The following is a 6,480-nucleotide window of genomic DNA, read 5'->3' as shown; positions in this document are numbered from 1 at the left end:
GGGGGTTTAAGATTTATTTATTTATTTTTATTTCATACAAAGTAAAAGTACCAGAGCTTGACAGGCTAATGCCCAATAGATGACACTAAACCGTCACATTTATTGAGAATGACTTTTATGATCGAAAGTAGCGCCTACGTGGTCACTGTCGAGGACTGTGTATGCCTATATTTTGTCCTGCCCACAGGATATAAGACCACTGTTATCTATAGGGTATATAGTCACTCCGCGATTCTATCGCCGCGCCACAAGTAAATGCCGGGGGCCGCGAGTTTGCGGCCCATTCAATGGCGACGACCTACGAGCGGCGCAGTAGAATTCAATGTCGGCTGCTCGGGTGCGGTCCGTTTGTTAATGTAGGTAAGAATTTAGAATGGCGGCATTTTGCGAATATAAAGACGATACGGTAGGGGTCAATTCTCCACACAAACGCTTTTGACTATTTCCTCCCTGGTTTTTGAAGATAGAGCAATGATTTTTTCAACACAGATTGTTATTATTTTTATCTGTGTCGGACCGTTTTGATTTTTTTGATATTCTGCTTTTTAAAGACTCTAGAGCCAATCAAAAATTTCCAAAAACGGCCTTTTTCATTGTGGCGCAAAAAAAGGTGTGATACTCAAGATTGGTAACAATAAACCAAAAAAGCTAAACGATCCGACATAGACTATTTCATTGTTATTCAGATTCTCAAATTTCGTTCCGATTGATTAAGTTTTGAAGGAGGAAAGAGTCGAGAGCGGAACCTCGATTTTAAAGATTTTTTTGAAATATCTTTTGACTGAGTTGTTCTTAATGGACATTTTTTTTTCGATAAATCTAGTTAATAACACTTGTATATTTAACTAAAATTCCCAAGTTGAAAGGGGGGCTCCTTTCCATTTTAGCATTTTCGCTACCGTATCCTCTTAAAGGAGTAAGGCTTCTTGACTTTTACTATTATGTATTGTATGGTGAGAGATTAATCATAGCGATCCTATTGCAATATTTATGGCGACGGAAAATGCAATGGAATTATGAGATTGTTAAAATGAATAAGCGTCGTAATGCCAGCGATGTCAACTGCTTCTTTTTTCTCCGAATAAGCCGAGATTGTTCCAGTGTCAAGCTTTTTATTCGTTAAACAAATATTTTCATTATAATTCTGGCGCTTTTTTTCGCATTAGTAAACAAAGTAGGTAGTCCTATTTTGAAACTTTAAAGAGATTAATCTTTAAAACGTACGATACAGGTATAAATAAATAAATAAATAAATATTATAGGACATTCTTACACAGATTGACTGAGCCCCACGGTAAGCTCAAGAAGGCTTGTGTTGTGGGTACTCAGACAACGATATATATAATATATAAATACTTATATACATAGAAAACATCCATGACTCAGGAACAAATATCTGTGCTCATCACACAAATAAATGCCCTTACCGGGATTCGAACCCGGGACCGCGGCGCAGCAGGCAGGGTCACTACTGACTGCGCCAGGTATGAAGAAATAATTCGCAAAACTCGTATCGCTTCCCTACGGTCGTGTTTTAGTTTATCGTCACTCGTTTCAAAAATCCAGGCTCCGTAGCCGAATGGCATTTCTACGACGCAAAACGAAAACGAAACGCTGCGAAAGGTAGTCTGGCTCTGTCGCGCCAATCCGCAAGAGCGATAGAGATAGATATCTACGAGCGTTTCGTTTCGTGAGCGTTTGCGCCATTCGGCTACGTACCCTGGTTTTGGTAATAATAATACATTAATAATATCCATATTATATAATGTTTTCATTTTATTCAATGGGTGTTACAACAAAGAGTTACATCCAAACCTGTATAGTACCTTTAGATATGTGATCTGTGCCTACACTAACCATTCCTAATTATATTGAGATAGGCCCCCAACGCGAGTCCACACATGTAGCCCCACGTTGGGCGCCACGTATAACCAGGATAGTCAAAGGGGTCTTGTGATTTACGCAAAACAACTATAGGAAGGTAAAGGGACACTCACGTTGAAGATGTAACGCACGCGACCTTATAAATGTTAATAAAATTGCTGACTGAACCACAAAATTGAAAAGCTTTCTCCCATAGTAGTTTGTGGCGTTTCTAATATCGAAGAATTTAAAAATCTGGTGCCGAAATGTTTCTGAATGAAAACCGCTTGCTTAACATGCAGAACCAAAACCTTGGAATCACGCCCAAACTGCGCCGCTAACTGAAGATTAAAAATTAAAGTCGGCCCGGTGCAACCTCCGCTGAATAATGCTCTCGTAGATATTCCGCCGAATCTTATCTACAGTAATTTAGGAGTTCAGAGCATTTCTTTGTGTAGGTACGTTCTATCGTGTGTTCTTTTATTCTGACTTGACTGTGGTGTTAAACTACTAGTATGAACTTTTGTTTTCAACGGGCTAGATAATAGTATTTAGTAAATAATATCTTGGAATCTTACTGCTACCTACAGCTCAGTAAAGTATAAGCCCAAATAAAGTATAAGACAAAAACCTACCTCGGCTTCAACGAGAAAATTATACGTTTGATTGATAGTTTTGACACTCGGTTAGATTTCGAAACTAATTGTTATTTAAGAATTTAAACACACATTAGTTAAAGAATGGGTCGAAAGGTCAAAATGGAGGATCTAATAGTTTTAATCGTAAGTCGAGAGATGGCAGGAAATACACTGTAACGACATTTCCTTTGACTTATTCTCTACTTTCTAAATGCAGCTCTCATTTTGTAGGCTTGTCTGATGTTAAATGTTAAATCTTATGAAGTCAAATCAGTTTTGACAGCCGCCGGTCGCATTCCTGTTTGGTATTCCATAAGCTATAGCAAAGACATATATAACTCCGTATAGACAAGTTTTAAGGCTGTGTCAAGAGATGGCAGTCTATGCACTGTGATTACATATTTTACTTCGACAGTAACTCTCTATAATACTCGATCCTCTTTGGCTATAGTTACGCGTATTTGTGACAATCAACGGGACAATTTCATGCATGTTGCCAATACTCTATTCTCTTTGAACAGTAACACAGGGGCTTTATTCGATAAGCTCAAACTGAAGTTTTCTGTTTGATGTTTCAGATCTGTCAACATTAAGCAAAACAAAAGTCTGTCAACATTAGGCATTTGTAATCAACTGTTAGGTGAGAAGTGTGACAACCGAACCAAACTTTTATTGGTTTTTGTTATCTTTTCAATTATTTCGGGGTTTTGGGAGCGGGAATGATTTACACTAGTCCAAAAATGGTGAAAACGATAAAAGATAAACATTTTTTTAACATTTCTAGGTACATTTGGAGCCAGTTACATAGTTAAATACATATTTCAGTAATTCAAATTACTATAATAAAAATCCTTCTCCAGTATCAAATTCATATTTATTTTGCACAATATTGCAATCCAATTAACTCTCAACGACAATCCACGATACAAACAACCTTCCTCCGTCCCCCTCTGTCACCGAATGCCCGTTATTTTATAACCGCCATGCCATTTTCTCAACCACCTTCAATCTTACCAATGTTAATCATAATTAATCACTTTACTTTTTATGAATTTATATTTCAACAATGATTATTCAATTATTTATTTATTGAAATCTTTTCCAAATAATGCTTAAATTATGTAATCTTACATTACTATAAACAAAGTTACAAATACACGAATTCATTCCCGCTCCCAAAACCCCGATGTATGATTATTATATCATTTTGGTTATACAATTGACCGAATAATTCAAGACCTAGCAGACTGTTGATTTTAAAATTAATATGACTTGGCGAAGCGGCTGACTGAGACTACGGGGGACAAAAGAGCTGGCAGCTTCCTCGCTCAACGTATAAGTATTGCGATTCAGCGAGGAAATGCTGCCAGCATCTTGGGCACTATGCCTCAGGGGCCCTCTTTTGACTTAGATTTTTAGTTTTAGTATTATTTTTTTTAATGCCTAGTTTATAATATTTATTGTACCAAATTTTTATTTAAGTGTTATTATTAATAAAAGTTTATTATTTAAAAAATATGACTTTATTCTTACCAAAGTGACCACCGGATAGAGATCTATAATAGGTACCTAGTTTTAACAGCAACATAGTAGTAGTAATATCCTCAGTTACTTTCTTTATTTTACGTTCTGCATTAAGTTCAAGTCCAGACATCCCGCACTGACTGTGAGCGGAAATTTGCCGTGATTCGAGTTTCCCGGTTGTAAAACAAAGGCAATCCACGGTCCGCGGCTCCGTGCTGCAGTGGCTTTGACAACAGTAGGTTGAGACACATAAAATAATTACTTGAATATGTGGAAAAAATTATGAACAGGACGTTGCAATAATGCAGTTCTCAACGAATTACTTACAGTAAGTATACTTATAACAGTTTAGACGGAATAAATTAACCATGGCTATGTTCAATTTGATTTGTCCTGTCTACTTATACTCGTACCTTCATGCTTACCTAAAGCTGTGGTTTCATAGGAAAGCGGTGTTGTCATATTGCCATAATAACCTTACCAGGACTAACCCAAAATCTATCGAATGTCGTTCATATATCCAGTCATTGGACGCCAAGGGTTTCTTACATTCGAAAAATGTAACCAACCTGCCATCATACCTAGCATAATCTCCTGCAACTCCAACATAACGAAGCTATACAAACTTGTGATCCTGTTTCGCTGTAAAACAGTTCACTGTTCACACAGAGTTCACAGTAGGACGGTCACGTGCGTCGCTTCCGATGACAATTGGCGCCATCGGACTCACCTAATCTCGAGTGAGAAGTGTGAGTCGTGCGTGAAATGGAATTCTGGACGTTCGTGTACAAGTCTAGAAACTGCTTTGTATTTTTTTTTGCAATAAAACATCGTTTGTGTAGGAGCTTACAAATCGATACGTGGATTTTATTACAAGAATGCGTGCCAAGATGTAATTGCTTACGGTCAGAACAAAGTTCAACGCACTTTTTTTTTTACTACGATACCTACGGTAAAGTGCTAGAGAGAAACCAAGTGTTTCGCTGTAAATAGCGCTAGCGGTTGTCATTGGCTAGGCCCGCAGAACGAGCTAAGTTGTAAAAAATGTTCTTGTAGTTATATTTCCATGTTTACTGCATTTGGAATTACAGTAACCGCAGAGTAAACTTGTTCACTTGAGTTTTATTCATATACCAAAGGCAAAGTTATGTGAAAAATGGGTGTCAAAAAAGTCTTTAACTGACGGAAAAGTTATCCATGCCGGCACGGCCGAAAAGTTTTTTCGTACACCGTGTGAAAAGTTTGCAGCGTTAACGAGGCCACAGAAAGACGACATTGTTGGCTTGTGTGGACTTTGAGACAGTCAAAGACTTTGACTGACAAATGTTTCTATTGGGTACAGTTTTTTTTAATATTTCGTTCTCTAAATAGTGACATTTATTCAGGTCTTAAAATTCTACGTAATAAAATTTTGCTAATTTTCTAACAAAATAAATAAATCCTATTCTCGAAGTGTGGTCACTCATTGTGACGTCATGGCATGCCTTGCTATACGTCAGTTGTAGGCTCTTATCAGTTATCAAGGTGTTGATTATTGTGACAGGTAACATGCCAGAATGCATTTTATTCATAAAATGTCAGTCTAGACAAGCAAAAAAGTGAATTTATACTACAAGACTAGGTTCGAACTATTTTCTTTTAACAACCTAGGTAGTGAGCGTCAGAATGGCGGGTGTACATCAAGCAATCCTGGTGTGGTATACGTCAGGAGTTAGTGCTAGCAATGTGCCAAATGTGCGCTAAAATTCGAGCAATGTGCTCTTTGAACTCCAGAGATATTTAAGAAATTAATGACACCCGCCATTCTGACGTCAGGTTGGCGGGTGCACTTCCAGTTCTAGCTAATGGCTCCTTACTCGAGGGTGAAAGTACTGCCTAAGGTTAGTGCTCGCAATGTGCTTCCACATGTATGAAACACACACTAATTCATAGAGCCGTTGAAGAGTAATATGGGATTGAATAAATATATCTATAACGCCTGCTGAAATAAAATAGCAATGTTCATTGCCTGCAATGCAGCATTAACATGCAGGCGCTTTTCACAAAAAAGTGATACTCATAGATATATTTATTCAATCCCATATTACTCTTCAACGGTTCTCTGAATTAGTTTGTGTTTCATACATGTGGAAGCACATTGCGAGCACTAACCTCAGGCAGTACTTTCACTCTTGAGTAGGCAGCTATTAGCTAGAACTGAAAGTACACCCGCCAACCTGACGTCAGAATGGCGGGTGTCATTAGTTTCTTAAATATCTCTGGAGTTCAAAGAGCACATTGCTCGAATTTTGGCGCACATTTGGCACATTGCTAGCACTAACTCCTGACGTATACCACACCAGGATTGCTTGATGTACACCCGCCATTCTGATGCTCACCCTAGGTAGGGTAACCATGTTGTGACCAGAATAACAGGATTTAGGAAAACAATGATATTAATGATTATTATCTAGTT

The sequence above is a fragment of the Leguminivora glycinivorella genome, chromosome 3 (assembly GCF_023078275.1).
Source record: "Leguminivora glycinivorella isolate SPB_JAAS2020 chromosome 3, LegGlyc_1.1, whole genome shotgun sequence".
In the NCBI taxonomy this organism is placed as follows: Eukaryota; Metazoa; Arthropoda; class Insecta; order Lepidoptera; family Tortricidae; genus Leguminivora; species Leguminivora glycinivorella.
The sequence above is the reverse complement of the archived record's forward strand: the minus strand, read 5'-3'. Positions refer to the sequence as shown.